At 53.2% G+C, this 18,830-nt stretch overlaps 1 protein-coding gene and 5 non-coding genes across 8 annotated transcripts in view; 4 read left to right on the forward strand and 2 right to left on the reverse strand.

Annotated features, from left to right (window-relative positions):
* Positions 1-18,830, forward strand: part of LOC142826092 (general transcription factor II-I repeat domain-containing protein 2A-like) — a 293,839-nt gene that overhangs the window by 100,259 nt on the left and 174,750 nt on the right. The window lies entirely within an intron of this gene.
* Positions 810-882, forward strand: TRNAR-UCG (transfer RNA arginine (anticodon UCG)). The gene has a single exon. It is a non-coding gene; the product is annotated as a tRNA-Arg (tRNA).
* On the reverse strand, positions 3,756-3,828 carry TRNAV-AAC (transfer RNA valine (anticodon AAC)). Its single transcript has one exon. It is a non-coding gene; the product is annotated as a tRNA-Val (tRNA).
* On the reverse strand, positions 7,719-7,790 carry TRNAC-GCA (transfer RNA cysteine (anticodon GCA)). The gene has a single exon. It is a non-coding gene; the product is annotated as a tRNA-Cys (tRNA).
* On the forward strand, positions 8,336-8,408 carry TRNAV-AAC (transfer RNA valine (anticodon AAC)). Its single transcript has one exon. It is a non-coding gene; the product is annotated as a tRNA-Val (tRNA).
* On the forward strand, positions 14,389-14,462 carry TRNAM-CAU (transfer RNA methionine (anticodon CAU)). Its single transcript has one exon. It is a non-coding gene; the product is annotated as a tRNA-Met (tRNA).

An 18,830-nucleotide genomic window follows, 5' to 3' on the forward strand; every position in this document is an offset into this window, starting at 1 on the left:
AGATCTGCCCTTGAGGCCAGAGAAGGAATGAGGGTCACAAGCACGAGTGTGAGGAGGAGCCTCATTGGAGCCTTCTCCTTTCCCTTGACTAACCTACCTAGAAGACAGACGTCCCTGTGAAGAAGGGAAGGGTCACCAAGAGGTACAGTAGTAGCACAGCAGAGGAATTAGCTGACATGGTAGAGCACTTGCTTAGCATGTGAAAGGTAGTGGGATCAATACCCACATTCTCCAGTGATATTTGGTATCTATTTTTTTTCCCACAAGCAGAGCTAGCCGGTGAGCCAAGTGCCTCCAGAGGCCCTTCCCTCTTCCGACTCACTCACCTCAGAAGCCAGCCATGGCTTATTTCCAAATCTGTAAACCCCATTGCATGAGGGATAACGCCTCTTCCGAAATAGCTATTTTGAAATAGTGGTAGTGTGGACGCTCCATTTATGCCATTTATGTGTGCTCGTGGAGCAATCTGGGCTGGCCCGCCTCCAGGCGTGTGGCAGGTGCCAGCCCCAGGTGCATGGGCGGCCCCTGCCCGGGATCACAGCACATGCCGGTGCTGGCCGCAGGCCCACGGCACCTGGAAAGCCCCTGCCTGGGGTCGCAGCACAATCCGGTGCTGGCCCCGGGTGCGTGGCGCATGCTTGGCCCCGCCCCCAGGCATGTGGACCACGAGCGGCCCTGCCCCTGGACGTGTGGTACATGAGCGGCCCCACCCCCAGGCACCCGGCAGCCCCAAAACGTTGGGGACCACTGGACTAGCGAGACTTTTCTCTACCCACACATTGCAGGAAGTCCAGTCTTCTGTAAGTCAAGACTGTGTGGCCTAATGGATAAGGTGTCTGACTTCGGATCAGAAAATTGAGGGTTCGAGTCCCTTCACAGTTGCATTTAGTTCCTTTATCTGTGCTTATGGATCCTGATGTTGCTGCCCTGGAAAGGTCCTATGTGACAATGTGGTTTTTCTCTGACCCCATTGGAAGGCCTGTAGCTGTTCAGTAGGTCTAAACTATGGGGGATATTGCAGGGCAGGGGGGCTACTGGCTTGTGAAAGCAGGGCTGATGGTGCCAGGAGAGAAGGGTCATGCTGGCCTGGCTTGGGGGGGGGGGAGAGAATCACCCAGCAGGGAGTGGGACAGATCAAGGTGCGCACAGATCCTGAATACAAATGTAAAAGCCTTTTAAATATCCCTGCTGCTGCCAGTGCCAGTGAGGTTTAAGGCGCTGCCATGTGTCGGAATGGAGAGAGCCTGGTGCATTCACCATCCAGAATGAGAATATGGATACAAAATTCCAAAGATGGTGTCGCCTTTCTGAAAATAAACGAGCCTCTTTCCAGTACACGATGTGGTGGTGCAGGGTTTATTGGATTACTCTGGCTCTGCTGGCGGAAGCAGGGCTGGCTGTGGGGAGGGGGGATCAGTGGGGCTGGCTGGGAAAGATGCGGGGGGAGAACTGACCTGAGGCAGCAGGGTTGGCGGGGTAGATCAGGAGGAGAAGTTGGGGAGAACCGCCAGGCCGACAGAGGGTGGGGGTGAGCGGGGATGTCCAGGGGGGAAGCAGGAGGAAAAGAATTGGCCGGCGGGGAGTGGGACTGATCCTGGCGCATGCAGATCCTGGGGTGCTGCCCGTCCCGTGCATGGTCCTGGCGAAGCACGAAGGAGTCTGGCCTCCTAGATTCCATTTTGCCACCCCCTCGAGTAGTGTTGTTTGTCCAGGTGATAGTCTGGTTTGGATCTGTCTCTGTCTGCTAGATAATTGATTTTGCTAGGTGTAAATCAGCTAAGGTGGTGGGGTCTGATTGGTTAGGTAATTCTGTTACAGTATGTTCTGATTGGTTAGTGAAATTATACTAAAATAATTGGTTAAGGTAGAACTAAGCAGTATTGAGTTTCTCTATATAAACTGGGGTCCAAGAAGGAGACCAGCAAGAAGAAGGAAAAGGGGAGAAGAGAAGAGGAAGGAAAAGGCAAAGGAAGACCAAGAAGGAGGAGGGAAGACCTTGAAGCAGAACTCACGTCCAAGGCAGCCTAAGACCGAAACAGCCAGGACTCCTCTGCACAGCTGTTGCAATGGTTTGCTGTGTGAATTCTATGGCAGGTGACGTTAGGCCTGCGCACTGGGATTAGTTACCAGTTTCCCTGGCTTGTCATTGCTTGTAGCTGTGATGGCCGAGTGGTTAAGGTTTTGAACTTGAAATCCAATAGGGTTTCGCTGCGCAAATCCTGCTCTCAGCAAGGCCTGTGTTTTGACCACACCCCTTCTAAGTGCAACAAGAACCTCTGTGAGTTACCAGCAGCGGGGCTGTTGGTGTCAGAGTATAACTAATTGCACCATTAGGCCATGTCTTCACTCAGGGGCAGGTTTCTGCTGCAATCCCGCTCCAGGGCTATGTCTACGCTTCTTGCACAAAAGCTTACAGAGCGTCTACACTGCCTGCATGTTCTTGCACAAGTAAATGTACAGTGCAGCGTCGGAAAACAGGGCCTCTTCCAGAAGAGTTATTCCTCGCCCCATAGGGGCTTCTTGCACAAGGTTATTTTTTTTTTTTTGCAAGCTGAGGGCCAAGCACCTGCAGTGCCCCTCCCTCTTCCTACTCACTCACCCCAAAAGCCACCACGGCTTAGCTCCAAATCTGTAAACCCCATTGCCCGAGGGATAACGCCTCTTCCAAAATAGCTATTTTGCAATAGCCGGAGAGTGGCTGCTCCACTGCAGCTATTTCGAAATAGCTCCTGCCCAGGGCCATTCAAAGTCATTACTCCCCAGTGCCTCCTGGGGCTCTAAGTCGAGGCTTCCCTGCCGTGTGGACGTGCTACTTTGAAACAAGCTATTGAAAAACAAGCGCACTGTGTAGACGAACCCTGAGAGCTGAGTGAAGCTGTTAGTGTCCCTGCTCCTGGCACAATCCCATTGGCTGGTTTCTGGCCACTTGAAGCACCATCCCCCCTCCACTCAGGCTCCTATTCACCAACCCACATGGCCCCTGCAGCCTGTGCGGGGGCAGGGCAGGCTGCCTGAGAAACGTGCTGGGCTGCTGGCCAGGAGTGAGCCAGATAAGTTGCCCAGGCAGAGCCTGCCTCTGGCACCCCAGCCCCTCCCTTCCCTCAACCCCCGGGTACCGCACGTAAACCAAACCCTCTGCCCCCCTCTGCCTTACGTAAGATCAGAAGGAAGGAGAACAAGTCACCTCTTCCCAGGTGAGATGTGGTGGGAAACTACCAGACCTGGTGCAAGCCGAGCTCCAAGGGCTGGTTCCTGCCCTGGTGGCTCCTTGCAGGGCCTGGCTTGAGACGCTCCAAGGAGCCGTGTGTGGCCAGGAGAAAGGGTGCAGAAGGAACGTGGATGCAGGAGCAGAGTGGGGTGTCTGGCCAGGATAGAGGGAGCAGGAACAAGGGAGGGTGTCAAAGCAAGTTGAGGGTGCTGGGTGGGAAGAAAGTGAGGGGAACGGGGTGGCTGGGGTTTGGGAATGAGGCAGGACGTCATGTGCACAGCCACAGTAGTGGCACTTCCAGGGTGGGCCCTGGACTGAGTGGCTGCAATGACCTGCTCCCAGGTAAGGCACCGCTGAGAAGTCTCAGCCCCAGCCCTGCCTCCTCCCATCTCAGCCTAACCTGTTTCACAGCCCTGCCTCCTCCCATCTCAGCCTAACCTGTTTCACTGTCTCCCACATGCTCCTGAAAGCCAGCACACAGGCCACCCAGCCCTGCACCAGGGGCAGACCCTGGAACCAGGGGCACCCACAATAAGAGAAGACCCTGTGTTTCTGCCTGGCTTTGAACCAGGGACCTTTTGCGTGTTAGGCAAACGTGAGAACCACTACACCACAGAAACACATTTCCAGGGATGGGACTTGTCTGACTGTTCTGTTCCTGGCTCTTTCTAACACCCTGCTCTGCAGGGGAGGGGGATGCTCCTTGTGAACACTCCACCTCTTGTTCTCAGGGAAGCGCCTAATTTCCTCACCAGCCCCTTGAGATTTGTAGCTCAAAGCTGGAGCTGCTGTGGAAGGAGGTGAAGCTACAGAAGCTGACGGGGGACAATCAGCGGGCGGAGGGTTATTTTTTCTCCCCCCTGGGCTGATGTGGCTAGAACTGAGGAGAAGAAAATCCTCGTCCCTTCTCCTCAGAAGATGGAAATTGCAGTTGGTTCTCTCTCTGGTTCTACTAAAGCTGGACCCCAGAACTAGACTTTTTCTTTCTAAAACCCTGGTGGAAACTGAGAGCCAATTGCTCACAGGCTGAGAATGTGAGTTAAGGAAGGGCACCACGCAGCATGGGGCTTGAACCCATGACCCTGAGATTAAGAGTCTCCCATCTTCTCCTGCCTGTGCCCCGGTACTGAGGGGCCGGCCCCTTTCCTGCTGCCCCAACTCTTATTCCCACAATGCACTTTGTGCAGGGGCCATTGGTCTTTGTGCCAAGGTGCGTGGCTGGGAGCCAGGACTCAGGACCCTTCCTAAAATATACAAATCCCCCGCCCTCCCCAGGGGCCAGGTGAGTGACTTGCCTTGCATATGTGACAGCATCAGACCCCTCCCACCCGTCTGCTCAGTGTGCAGACCAAGCCCAAGGGTAGCACGTGGGTTGTGTTTTACACAAAAGTCTCTTGTTCCCTGCCCAGTTCCCAACATTGGCTGCTGATGTTAACTTCCATGGGGGTGTAGCTCAGTGGTAAAGTCTTTGACTGCAGATCAACTGGTCCTTGTCTCAACTCCAAATGCCCCCTTGGAAAAAATTCCTTCGAGTGTAAACATTTTCCTTTCCAGTTCCATCACACTCTGGCTTTACATTGCTTGAGATTAATAAGAATCCTTAATGCAGAGCTACTCAACTTTGGGATCCCTGGCAGCCATAATCAATAGCATTTAACCAGGATGGACAGGGCAGGTGTCCCTAGCTGGTGTATTCCAGAAGCTGGGAATGGGCGACGGGAGGGATCACTTAATAACTGTCTGTCCTGAGGATTCCCTCGGGACAATGAAATTGGCTGCTGTCCTGAGACAGGATCCTGGGCTAGTTGGACAACTGGCATGGCCCAGTCTGGCTGCCTTGATGTTCTGTTTGGTTTCTGTTCTTGTCCCCTCTGGGCAAGGGAGAAGGGACCCCTCATCCTGTGAAAAGCTAGTGCAGGTGAGCAAAGAAGCATGTGTCCTGTGTCCCTGGTGGTCTCGTGGCTGGGATACAAAACTCTTGCTGGTCTGATTCCCACTCAGGGAAACCAGCCTGATGTTTCCCATGGCCACTGCCTAGTCATTTTTCTCACCTCATTGTCACATGTTACAGCAGCTGTGACCAAAGAGGTTACTTCAGGCCCCTTTCCCACCTCTCCCTCGCTGGTAAGACAACACTTGCCATTTTCACATGGGGCAGAGCTGGTGACTCAAACTGCCCATTCTCTCTCCTGCATGGGCAGTGCTATAGGAAGAGGGGCTGACAGCTGACACCACTCCATGCTTCCCTTCTGCTGTTTCATCTCTCAGGGCTTGTTTCTCCTTCCTTGTCCATAGCAGGCAGCTACACAAAGGGTACATCTAGACTACAGGGTTTTGTTGACAGATACTGTCGACAAAGCTTCTGTCAACAAAGAACGTCTAGACTACATTCAGTTCTGTCGACAAAGCAAGCTGCTTTGTCGACAAAACCCTGTAGTCTAGACGCAACCCTACAGGCAATAACACCTTCTGTCGACAGAGCTCTGTCGACAGAAGGTGTTATTCCTCGTAAAATGAGGTTTACCAGCGTCGACAAAACTGCTGAGTTCTGTCGACGTTATGTCGACAGAACTCAGTGGTAGTGTAGACGCAGGTATAGTTTTGTCAACAAAACCAGACACCAAACCAGATACCCCTGTGGCCAGCATACGGGTTGAACCCACAACCTTGGCATTATTAGCATCAAGCACTAAACACCTGAGCCAGCAGGCCCACAAGTGCTCCTTTTGGAAAAGACACCACAGGCAGCTGCAGGGATGTCGCTGCAGCTGCCAAGGGCTCTTCTCTGACAGGGCCACTAGTGACTCACTGTGACGTGGGCTGGCTAGTCCAGCTGGTTTGAGGCTTGGTCAAGCTCATCTTGCCCTACAGGGCCACTGGCAACAGCTGCTCTCTTGTGTGCTGCTGTGGAGAAAAGTTTTTCTATCAGCTGCTGAATTAGCTTGGTGGGGAGAGTGTTAAACTGAAGATTTAAAGGTCCTTGGTTCAATTCCAGGTTTAGACAGAAACACTTGTCCTTGTGGCTGAACTGTCAGTTGGACTCTCTGTGGAGAACCTGTCTGTTCCCCCTGGAAACACCTTGTCTGCCTTCCCTCAGCCAAGGGAAGGGGAAAGAACTCTCCTTAGAGGTGGAGTGAAAGCAGCCACTGAGGGGCAGCTGCTCCAGTCCTCTGCTCTATAAGCTGAGCTATGGAGGGACCTTTTGGGGCTGCTGCTTGGTCCAGGTGTCTCTGTCCACAAGGGCAGGAACAGAATCCTGGAATCATTTCCTGCCCAGACTCACTCACCCTCTTGGAAACAGCTGATTGCAGAAGGTAAGGACAGAGGTTCTGTACCTGTCTGACAGTAGCTCCTGGGGTGGGGCAGGGCTTTGTGTGTTGGTATCACGTGACACCATGAACGCCCTGATGCACATGGCTTGACACCCCCCCCCCCTCCTGGAGCAGCAGCAGCAGCAGGCTGGGAGGGCGGCGCGCTGGGATGGAACAGGCTGTCAAGCCTCTTTGGCTCCTGCCATCTGCTGCTACATGGCACCAAATTTTGGAAAACCCTGTTCTCTGGACACGTCCCTTCTGCCTCGTAGAAAGAGTGTCCTCTTCAGTCTGGACGTGGCACTGAAAGAAGTAGAAGGGGATTGACAGGGGATGGGGAGTGTGGGGAGTGTGTCTCAGGGGTTTGTTGCTCTGGTTAGAGGTGTGGCCAAAACACAGGCCTCATTGTAAGCAGGATTTGAACCTGCACAGGGAAACCCTATTGGATTTAAAGTCCAGCACCTTAACCACTCAGCCATCACCTCAGCAGTGCCTGGGCAACAGCAAATAAAAGGTCTGAGGGCCACATAGTCATTCCCTTCTATGAGGCCCTGCTAGTCTGTAGCTGTGAAAGCGTAAAAACCAACAAATGGTCCTAGAATGAGAGAATCCTGCCTTGTGTCCGTGTTTGCTGTCCTAGAGTGCGGACCCATGGCTAAGCAGGCCCAGGCACCTGCCAGGTATGGGGGAGGTGAGGGAGGCAGCCCCCAGTGGTGCCTGGCCAATGTGTCTGCTCCTCCCACCATCCCCCCTTATGTAGCTGGAGGCAGCTTCCTTCAGTTGAGCTTGGCCATGTCCTCACAGCAGGAAGACAAAGGCAGCAAAGAGCAGACTTCTGGCCCCTAGTCAGGTGCTCTCTGGTCTTAGTTGGACTCACTAAATCGAACTCCAGAAGGTTGACGGCAGCCCGTCCTCCCCAGCTGCGTGTGGTTCTTGTTCTTCTGCACAGCCCAGCCCATAGAGACCAAGGACGTGCCAATGGGCATTTACATCACACCCTTGTTGAATTGCTGGAAACACAAACCAGACACACAGCGGGTTAGAGCTGGTTCCAGCTGAGGGACGGGTTTGCCTGGTTTATGTGTATTGGTGCCAGAAAACATTAAGGGTTTGTATTCATTTAAAGAGTCCACATACAACAGAAATCCAGGAGGCAATAGAAGTGGAGAGGTAAATGTTTATTGAAGGAAGATTTCCTAAGGGGGCACTTGGATTTGAACCAAGGACCACTTGATCTGCAGTCAAACACTCTGCCACTGAGCTACACCCCCACACAAAACAGATACCTGCAGCCCATGTTGTGCACTAGGCAGGGAACACGAGGCTTTTGTGTATCACACATCTCAGGTGGGATGGACCCTAACTGAGCCCAGACTGTGATGGACCCCCTTCCTTAACTCACATTTGCAGCCTGTGAGCAATTGGCTCTCAGTTTTCACCAGGGTTTTAGAAAGAAAAAGTCTAGTCCTGGGGTCCAGCTTTAGTAGAACCAAAGAGAGAACCAACTGCAATTTCCATCTTCTGAGGAGAAGGGAAGAGGATTTTCTTCTCCCCGGTTCTAGCCACATCAGCCCAGGGGGGAGAAAAAATAACCCTCCGCCCGCTGATTGTTCCCCGTCAGCTTCTGTAGCTTCACCTCCTTCCACTGCAGCTCCAGCTTTGAGCTACAAATCTCAAGGGGGTGGTGAGGAAATTAGGCGCTTCCCTGAGAACAAGAGGTGGAGTGTTCACAAGGAGCATCCCCCTCCCCTGCAGAGCAGGGTGTTAGAAAGAGCCAGGAACAGAACAGTCAGACAAGTTCCACTCCTTGAAATGTGTTTCTGTGGTGTAGTGGTTATCACGTTTGCCTAACACGCAAAAGGTCCCTGGTTCAAAGCCAGGCAGAAACACAGGGTCTTCTCTTATTGCGGTGCCCAGGTAACTGCAGCTGCTGCTGACCAGCCTGTTGATGAGCCCAGCACTCATGTGACAGACGGGGGGTAACGTCAGCTGATAATGCCCCTGGGTGCCAACCTGGGAAAGGAAGATGAATCAGGCCAGGCAGCTGCTTGTGCCTTGGCCTCCCCTGCCCTGGGAGGCTGGTGCATTGGGCCGGCTCTGCCTGCTGCCTCCCTTGTGTGACTTGCCCAGCGTAATAGGCCAAATGTTGGAAAAGCCTCTTCCAAAAAAAAAAAAAAAAAAAAAAAAGCAGAAGAAAAAGCTGCACAAATTGGGTTTTGAAATGTGCGTAGCTTTTCCCAGAAGAGCAGTGTAGGGCAGACATAGCCTGAGTGTTGCTCAGCACTGGTAGGAGACAGGGAGGGATAAAACGATCTAATGGCGCCTGAAGCCTTTCAGAACAACTCCTAGCCCCAGCCACAAGAACCAGCCCTTCCCTCCATCCTCACTGGGGTCTGCTGGGAACTGTCTGGACTCAAGCCAACCGAGTTTCACCCTAAGGATTGCCTGTTCTGTAAAAGCTGCGCCCTGGAAATGAGAAAGCAGCTGAAGTGACACTCGTGGGACTTGAACCCACAAACTTTGAATGTCTAGCTGGGCTCACATGAATCACTGCAGCTTAAAATAGTGATAGAAAAGTAGCCATGTTAGTCTAGGGTAGCTGAAAGAAAATACAGAAAAAAAACCAGTTTCTTGCCATTTCAACCAGAAAGGACATTATCTCAATGACTTAATTACCTGCATCCTGCTTCAAAAGCCTTTTAAAACTGCACTTTTAAGGGAATCCTCTGAACTGTTATTCATGCTAAAATTCGACACTTTACGGCGGGGTCCTAACAAAGACTCTAGTTATCTTACCCATTACAAAGATAGCTTCCCCAATTATCACCTCTAATATCATTAGCTCACAGACATTTACCTTCCCCCCCGCATCCCCGTTCTGTTCTGAAATTTGATTTGTCCTTTTCATATGTGTTCGGTTTTTTTAATTGTATCCGTTGATATATATGGTTGTGACAATTTTCTTCCACTATTTGATCAGAGGAAGTGGGTCTGGCCCACGAAAGCTCATCATCTAATAAACCATCTTGTTAGTCTTTAAAGTGCTACATAGTCCTGTATTTTGTTGCATCTTAAAAGTCCAACATGCTTTCCATTGCACCAGAGAGCCTGATAGCTCCACTCTCTGCTTTGCACCATCGCAATTGCTGGTGGCAAAGAAAGGGGAGTCCGGTCTGTCTCGTTTGGGAGAGCAGGTAGGAAAAGATAGGAAGCCACTGAGCCTCTGACAGTGAAAGTAAGGGATAAGAGCTGAGCTGCAGTTGGAGAAGGTGGGCATTGATCCCACTGGCTCTCGCATGCTAAGCAAGCGCTCTACCACTTGAGCTAATTCCCCTGTCTGCAAAAGCTGCTACTGCCCCACCCACCTTGTTCCAGAGCCCACAATATCTCTGGGGCTGCCCAAGGCACCTTTCTAAAAGGGCCACTTGTGGGACTGACACCCGTGGGCCGGCTAGCTCGGAGGTTTAGGTCGTGGTGCTCATATCACACTGATGCATCTGAAGAGCAAGCCCCTTGTTTCAAACCATAACGGGCTCGCTATTCCGACGTCTCTGCAAACCTCATGGCACGAGGAGTAAGGGGTGTTTCAGAACAGTGATTTATTTGGAACTAAGTGCTGTGTAGCCAGCACCAAATTACAAAATAAGCTATTTCAAAATTGACTCTAAATAAGGTACTGAATTGCATCGCTTATTCTGAGCTATGGGACACACCCCTAGTGAGTTAGAGCCCAGCTCTGCCCCCAGATCCCTGCTCCACCCACCCACTGCTGCCTTGCAGGCTCATGTCCTGCCCCTGGCCAGCCCCTTGGCATGTGTGAGCTGCTCTCCCTGCCCCTGTCAATCAGGGCTGGTTCTGGGGTTCACGCAGGGAACATCAGAGGCTGCTCAGGGGGCCACATTGCTAGGCCAGGGGCCCTCCTGTGGGGCTGTGAGTGTTGCTGTCCCTGCTGTACAGACATGGCCATAGAGCCAGGGAGAGATTCACTGAACAGGCCAATGTCACTCAGTGAGTTAGAGCCCAGCTCTGCCCCCAGCTCCCTGCCCCACCCACTGACGTGTTGACTCCCTCACTGCCAGGGGGCTGTTTGCATTGACCTCTTCTCTCTGGAACCAGGGTTAAGCCACAGCTGAGACTGTGGGCAGGGTGCTGGGTATGGGGGGGTCGGAGTGTGGGAGGGGGAGCGTGTGTTCCTCTGGCTCAGCTTTTCCCTTTCTTCTACCCCAGGAATTGCCCTGCTGCAAAGCAGAGGGAGAGGATGAGGATCTATCTTTACTTTGGGGTTCTGTGGCACAAGCATAAGCATGTTAGCCCTCTAAACAGTGGTGCTTGAAATGAACCAGTCCACTCATTCAAAGATTCTGGGTTCAAATCCCACCACTGTCACTTTTATCTGATTTCCAGAGCAGCTTTTACAGAAGAGGCTGGATCTGCCCCTGTTGCATGATGGGAGTGGCAGGGAGCTTGTGACAGGACCTTTCTGGGTGCAAGAGACATGCCTGTAACTCTAGTGTCTGGCTCTGACACTCCAGCAGTGGGGCTGTCCAGCCTGATTCAGACCAGGCCAGTTGGAACCTCTTGTGCTCATCGAAGGGGATTCTGCACTTGCTGCCTTGGGAGCCTGGGTCACATTGCAGAGGTCCCCCAGGGCAGTCCCATGACGTCACCAGGCCGGCCTTCCGCACCCTCGGCAATGTAGCTGTGTTCTGTCCTTCCCCTTCAGTAACAACCGGACATTCCCCACCCAGCCACTGTGGGACCCCTAAGAGCAGTGTGAGCACCAGTGTAGCTCCCTGATGAGACACTTCCCTGGTTTCGGGAGGGAGACGAGACGTCAAGGCCCATGACTTGGAGCCAGCTACAGATACCCATGGAAAGCTGATTTTCAGAGGGGTGAGATCAGCCCTTCCTGTGTATCTGGCTTCTTCAAAGGGGCTTAATCAGGAGCTATAAGTTGAAGAAGGGCCATTTAGAAGGGTGAATGTCTGGTTCAGGGGGAGAGGAGTGGCCACTGCCCTTCTAAGCCAGGAATTGTGGGTTCAAGTTCCCCCTGGGGTGATCATTTCCTTTCAGTCATAAAGAACTTACCTTTCTCTGCTCTTTGACAGAGTTGGCAAGGCTGCTCCACAGTGGCTGTCTCCCCTTCTATGGAAGCTGTTCAGACCCCTCACTAGCCAATGCTGGTGTTAGGTGCAGATCCGAGTGCTAAAAGCCAGAGTCAGAATGAAGGGGTGCGTTGTGTTCTAGAAGGCCCAGGAGTGACAGCCAGAGGGAGGTGGCTGTGGCACAACAGAGTCTATCTGGGGACAAAGAGGAGCCTGAGGATGAGAAGGCCCATGAGAGGCAGAGACTCCAGAGCAGTGGGGGGCTAGTTATTTGGTCTGGCAAACTGACAGAAAATCCCCAGGCCCTGAGCATGGTGCGGGCAAGGCCCATGGGGCAGTTCGCCGGGGGGGGGGGGTTGCGGGGTGGAGAAGCTGTGAAGCTCTGTGAGTGGATAAGGTCCCTGGCTGAGCTGCGCCACCTGCCATGTGTGTGACTCAAACTGCCCCTCGTCCCCTTTTGTGTGTCTGTTGCGCTTCCAGCGTCTTTCCTCAGGCACGTTCATCCGGCAAAGACCCCCCCCGCCCCCAGGGATCTTGTATCTTCCTTTGTGCCGCTCAGCCACAGACACAGCACAAGGGTTTTCCTGCAGCCACCGGCCCCAGCCCCTCTCTCCAGAGAACTGCAGCCCCTCGGGCCAGGTAGCTGCTCCCGGCATTCAGGAGGCACCAGGCCAAAAAAAAACCATCTGACACGGTGCTGCCTGGGAGGGACCTCACTGCTAGTCGCTGTTCCCGTTCCAGGAGCGGAACGAGTTTTTCCCTGGGCACCAATATTGAGGGCATGTGCACCTGTTTGTGTGTGAGCCCCCATGGCGCCCATTGGCTCCTGCTGGGGGGTGGAGGGTCCCCAGGCCCCATAGCTCCTCCTGGAGATGGGTGGAGGGACCCCGTCCAGTATTTCCTGCTGGGGAGAAGTAGAGGTAGCCCATTCCCTATAGCTCCTGCCAGGAGGGACCCTGACCCCTTATCTCCTGATGCGGTTTCAGTTTTTCCCTGGCGGGATGCTCCAGACATGAGGGATGCCAGCGCACTGGCCCAGCCCGGGCCGGCAGTGATGGTTTTTACACATGCAGGGAAATTCCCCGGCTTCTCCCCCTCACAGAGCTGCTGCCTCTCCGGGAGGCGGATGAACTGCAGGTGCGGGACAGCTCCCTGCCAGCAGGGACAGCAGCCAAGGCACCAAATATCGCTGGGTCTGCAGCCAGTGTTGGGAACTGGGCAGGGAACAGGAGGCTTTTGTGTCACACACGTCTCAGGTAGGACGGACCCTCACTGAGCCCAGACTGTGACTGGTCCTAGCCAGGAATGTGTCCGGGGCTGGTTTGTGACACTCTCAGGCCGTGTCTACACTGGGCGTAAGAGCGATGCTGCCGCAGTCGATGTTCTGGGCTCTAGGGAAGACCGGCTGATTGGAACTGAGCTGTGCAGAGTCTTGTAAAGGGAACAGCAACGTCTCCGGATATTTGCTGAGTTTTATATGAAGGTTTATCAGACGGGACTTTGCGGGCTCTGGAACAAGGTGGGTGGTGCAGGAAAACTCTTCATGGGCAGGGGAATTAGCTGAAGTGGTAGAGCACTCGCTTCGCATGTGAGATCGATACCCACATTCTCCAGTGGTAGAGATTTCCTTGTTCCTTTATTTTACAGGCAGAGACAACAAGGGGGCTAAGTGCTTCTAGGGGCCTCTTTCTGCAAAAGGCAGGGGGCTGGTTTCTGCAGTGCAGTGGGTGTCATGTTTGCCGGGCATAGAAAAGGTCCCTGGCTAAAAGCCAGACAGGAAAAATCCAGCCTGTAACACCCAGAGGAGGGGATTCACCTGCCTGGGGAGGGCAGGAACAGACCAGCACTTGGCTGCCAGCTGTTTGCACATCTGGACACGGAAGCATCCTGAGCCTTGGTTCTACCAGGCAGTTTCTTTTCAGCTCCCTGCAAACTGCCTCCCAGCTGTGGGTGAGGCTGAGTGTGTGTGAAACCAGCTGTGCTTTGGATGATTTTGTTAATTGTTTAAAAAGCCTCAGGCACCTCTTCTGCCTGGGGAGGTGTCTGTAATAGAAGCCTAGTGTGACATCACCCTGGGGTTTTACCCCTTTAACCTCACCCAGAGACTCCTGAAAAGTCCACTCCTGTGTCCATCTCCGCCTCAGGCCAAGTGTTCGCATGTTTCATATCGAAGGAAACTCCTCCTCCCTTTTTCCCTGCCAATGCCTCCCGAGCAAGCTGAACCCTTCTGTGCCAATATTCCAATAAAGTGTATTATCCCACCACGTCCCTGTGATACCAACTTCTTCCTGCTTATTACCCATAGTCCTGTGTGTCTGTACCAGCATCTAAGACACAGATTAGATTTTGCTTCCCAGTGGTCCCTTGTCCCTCATTTATCTCTGCGGTTACAGCCCCTGCTCTCTCCCATTTCTGCCCCATCTCCCAGGTGTCCATGTTGTTCACTTACCTGTGGGCTTTGGGCACCTGCCCCCATCAAACCTAGTTTAAAGCCTCCTCACTAGGTTAGCCAGTCTGCACCCAAATACTCTTCCCTTCCTCCACAGGCGAACCCCACCCCTGCTGAGCAGCCCTTCCTGCAACAGCATCCCATGGGCAAGGAAGCCAAAGGCCCCTGCCCACCGAGCTGTAGCTTTCTGGGCCCAGGGTGCATGACACTGCCTGGGCTCGATGGCTGGAGGGAAGTGGGGAACGGCTGCACTTTGGGGGTCAAAAGTGTTGCCTGCAAACATAAGGAGCCATTTTAAAAAACCATTTGGAGGAGGGCACCATGGCTTAGCTGGCTAAAGCACCTGCCTCATAAACAGGAGATCCTGGGTTCAAGTCCCAGTGGTGCCTTGTTGTAACCTTTGCTCACATTTACTTATGTCCTTCTGGGACACAGGAGAGACCTCCCCTGGCCACCCATGGAACTGCTGGTTCAGGAAAAGGCTGATTGGGGAGGAGTGTTGGGAAGAAGGAAACCACAATCCTGGAGCGGGTAGAGAGGCTGCTGTGACTGGCACTGGCAAGGCAGGGCTCTGACTGCAATTTCCGGGACAGGAGAGCAAACACCACACACCCTTGTGATTCCCTCAGGGGGTCAGGGCCTAGAGAGCCTGAGAGTTGGGCAGAAGGAAGCTGCAAGCCCCGCAGGTGAGAAGCGCAGTAGAACAGTTTAGAGGTGGGTCTGAGGAGGGCACAGTGGCTTAGCTGGTTAAAGCACTTGCCTAATAAAAGGCAGCTCCTGGGGTCAGTAACTGCTGGTGCCTTGTTGCAGCCTTTGCTCCGATTTACTTATGCTCCTTCTGGGACACAGAAGAGGCCTGTCCTGACCACCAATGGCACCTGCTCCAGGCTTGTGGTTTCCTCTTTCCCAAGGCCCCTCCCCAATCAGCCTTTTCCTGAACCAGCAGTTCCATAGGTGGCCAGGGGAGGCCTCTTCTGTGTCCCAGAAGGACCTGGGAAAATGTGAGCAAAGGCTGCAACAAGGCACCACTGGGAGTTGAAGACAGGATCTCCTGTTTACTAAGCAGGGGCTTTAGCCAGCTAAGCCATGGCACTCTCCTTACCACATGCTGGGACTGTGGAGTTGCCTTTGAGGTTCTGCAGGGTTGTGGGAGGGAGAAATGGAGCAAACTTTGAGTATCTGGCTTGTAAACCCCTTGGTCTCAGGGTTTAGGTTGGAGTCTCCCGCTCCGAGGAAGTGGCTGGCACTTTGCTTTGTCTTTGCCTGTGGGCTTGTCTGTCTGCAGCCTGGAAACCTCCTGGCTCCTCAGACCACTGGTCTGGATGGAGCGTTACAGACGTCGGAATAATGGAATTGCTGTGTAGACGCTCCCATTGTTATTGCAGTGTAATGGCCATTATGCCCAAGTAACACTGCTGTGTAGATGCAGCCTCAGAGAAATGCTGAGGAAGGGCTCCTACAACGTCAGGGGAGAGGGGAAAATGAGGTCACCTCTCTAAATATAAAACAGAGGATGTGCCAGGAGTGGGATTGGAACCCACAGCTCCATTTGGAGACCAGACCACCCAACAAACAGAAAGACAGGTCCTTGAGTCTGGCACCTTAGTCCACTCTGCAATCCTGACACCCATACAAACACCTCAAATGCAGTTTTCTTACATGTGTGAGTTGCTCGGGGAGGCGGCAGGAGCACCTCTCTTTCCCCACCGAACAGCCGCTCTACAGCACAGTTGGGTTTATCCCCACTCACCCTTGTGAGGTGTTTTGCAGGGAGCTGACAAGAAGCAGAAGAGTGGAAACTGCTGGCCGGCAGAACTGAGGCCTGGGATTCTCCTGTGCCAGGGAGTCTGTGTCACTGCCCTTGGGGATCCTGAGTTGTGCAGCTCCTGGGTTTGTTGGCTCCAGACCAGGGGTGTCTCTTCTGCAGGGTGATGCTTGTTCCCGGGCTAATGCTTATCCCTGGGACACACTTTGTGCAGGGACCGTTGGTCTTTGTGCCACAGCACGTGTCTGGGACGTGGGAGTGAGAAACCTGCCTCAAATAGACACGTATCCGCCCCCCGCAGTGCTCTGCTTGAGACCCCGGAGCCCTGGCTTTGACTGGTGCCGGGCACGTGGGGAATTAGATCTAGGGGGAGATTTCTAGAGTCCCACAACAGCTGCTGCTCTCATGAAGATGTGCACATCTGTCTGGGGTTACTGGGCACCCAGCCTGCTTCCTGTCCCTGCCAACCTGGGCAAAGCGGCATCACTGGCTCAGGGGTTCCTCCCCTCAGTGCACTGCAGAGAAAGCTCTTGTGTGTTAAAGGGCCTCAGGGAGCCCAGAGCAGAGGGAGCTGGGATTCTGGACCCATTGATCCCCTCAACACACACACACAATCCCAGCCCAAAGCCCCCCCACATCCCTAATCCTGTGCCCTGATTCCCATATCCTCCCACATCCTCACCCCTGCCCTGAGACCCACCCCCAACACACAATCCCCAGATCTCTGCCTTAAGCCTCCCACATGCCACTCCACACTGTAATTTCTTACAGGTACTGTCCTATCCCAACCCCTCCCCCAACTTCCTGCCTTGAGTCTCCCCCTGCCCAAGGGGTGGTGCCCAATAGAACAGGCCCTGTAAGAAATGTGTCACTTTCACCCCTGGGAGCAGCTCAGCCATGCAAAGGGGCTGCCTGGGGCAGGACATTAGCCCTGGAGGGCAGGGGTGGGTGTGGCAGTGACATCACAAGGGCCTTTTGCAGCCCCTCATCTTATTGGCTAAAGGAGGTTGGGAGGTGATGACCTCACAGAGAGTCCATGACAATGGCCCGGTGGGACAGGCTGCAGGGCAGAGGAAACCTCAGAGACTTTGCTGCAGGGAGTCTCAGAGCCCCCCATGGCTTTGCTGCAGGGAGTCTCCTTCTGGAGATCTGCCCTTGAGGCCAGAGAGAGAATGAGGGTCCCAAGCACGAGTGTGAGGAGGAGCCTCCTTGGAGTTTTCTCCTTTCCCTCGACTAGCTGAACTAGAAGGCAGACATTCCTGTGGAGAAGGGAAGAGCCTCCAAGAGGGGCTTTGTTGCTCCAGCAGGGGAATTAGCTCAAGTGGTAGAGTGCTCACTTAGTATGCAAGAGGGGGTGGGATCGATGACCATGTTCTCCACTGATGGGGACAATCCCCTTCGCAAGGAACTTTTGCAGCACCTCAGCTCATTGTGGGTGGGCAGGAAGCTGGGGGCAGAGCTGGGCTCTAACTCACTAGGGTGCGTCCCATAGCTCAGAATAAGCGATGCAATTGGGTAGTCAAGTCAATTTTGAAATAGCTTATTTTGTAATTTGGCGCTGGCTACACAGCACTTGTTTCCAAATAAATCACAATTCCGATCCCTCACTCCTCACTCCTCGCGACATGAGGTTTGCAGGGACGTCGGAATAGCGAGCCCGTTATGGTTTGAAATAAGGGGCTTGCTCTTAAGACGCGTCTGTGTGATATGAGCACCACGTCCTAAACCTCCGACCTTGCCGGCCCACGGGTGTCAGTCTCACAAGTGGCCCTTTCAGAAAGAAGCCTTAGGCAGCCGCAGGGACGTTATAGCGGCGAGGAGTCCTGTGGCACCTTATAGACTAACTGAAGTGTAGGATCATAAGCTTTCGTGGGCAAAGACCCACTTCGTCAGATGCATGTAGTGGAAATATCCAGAGGCAGGTATAAATATGCAGGCCAGAATCAGGCTGGAGATGACGAGGTGGATCCAATCAAGGAGGATGAGGCCCACTTCTAGCAGCTGATCTGGAGGTGTGAATTCCAAGAGAGGAGAAGCTGCTTTTGTAGTTAGGGAGCCATTCACAGTCTTTGTTTAATCCTGAGTTGATTGTGTCAAACTTGAAGATGAAGTGTAGCTCAGCAGTTTCTCTCTCAAGTCTGGTCCTGAATTTTTTTTGCTGCAGGGACGTTACGGGCTCTGGAACAAGGTAGGTGAGCTAGCAGAGTCTTTCATGGGCAGGTGAATTAGCTCAAGTGGTAGAGCACTTGCTTAGCATGCGAGAGGCAGTGGGATCGATGCCCACATTCTCCAGCTGTAGCTTTGTTCTCATCTCTTATTTTCACTGTCAGGGGCTCAGTGGCCCCCTTCCTCTTCCTACCTGCTCTCCCAAAAGAGGCCGACCTGGCTCCCCTTTCTTTTCCCCCCAGCAATTGCCATGCTGCAAAGCAGACCCAGGTGATACCTGGCTCTGTGGTGCAATGGAACGCATGTTGGACTTGTAAACTGCACTGATCTATGTGAGCCCAACTAACCATTCAAAAGTTGTGGGTTCATGTCCCACGAGTGTCACTTTAGCTGCTTTCTCATTTCCAGGATGCAGCTTTTACAGAACAGGCAATCCTTAGGGTGAAACCGGGGTAGGTTTGAGTCCAGACAGTTCCCAGCAGACCCCAGTGAGGATGGAGGAAAGAGCTGGTTCTTGGGGTTGGGTTTGGGGGTCGTTCTTGTTGGGACCAGGAAAACAAGGCCTGGTTAACGTTATGCTAAGGAAAGTTAGCAAAGGCTAATCACGGAGGCCTCTGGGTATTTTTGACCAGAAGCAGAAATGTGGTTCAAACAGAGGCGCACCCTCCATGCTGGCTTAGGTTATAAAGTAAGATGAGTGATAAATTATATATTTGTACCTACTGTAAGTAGAATGGCTTGCTTTGGGAACTGGTCTGTAACTCCCTGTTTTTGTTCCTCTTCGCTAATCTTACCTCCCTATTTTTGCCCTTTGTTTGTACCCGAC

This window comes from Pelodiscus sinensis, unplaced genomic scaffold (assembly GCF_049634645.1).
Source record: "Pelodiscus sinensis isolate JC-2024 unplaced genomic scaffold, ASM4963464v1 ctg46, whole genome shotgun sequence".
NCBI classification, from domain to species: Eukaryota; Metazoa; Chordata; order Testudines; family Trionychidae; genus Pelodiscus; species Pelodiscus sinensis.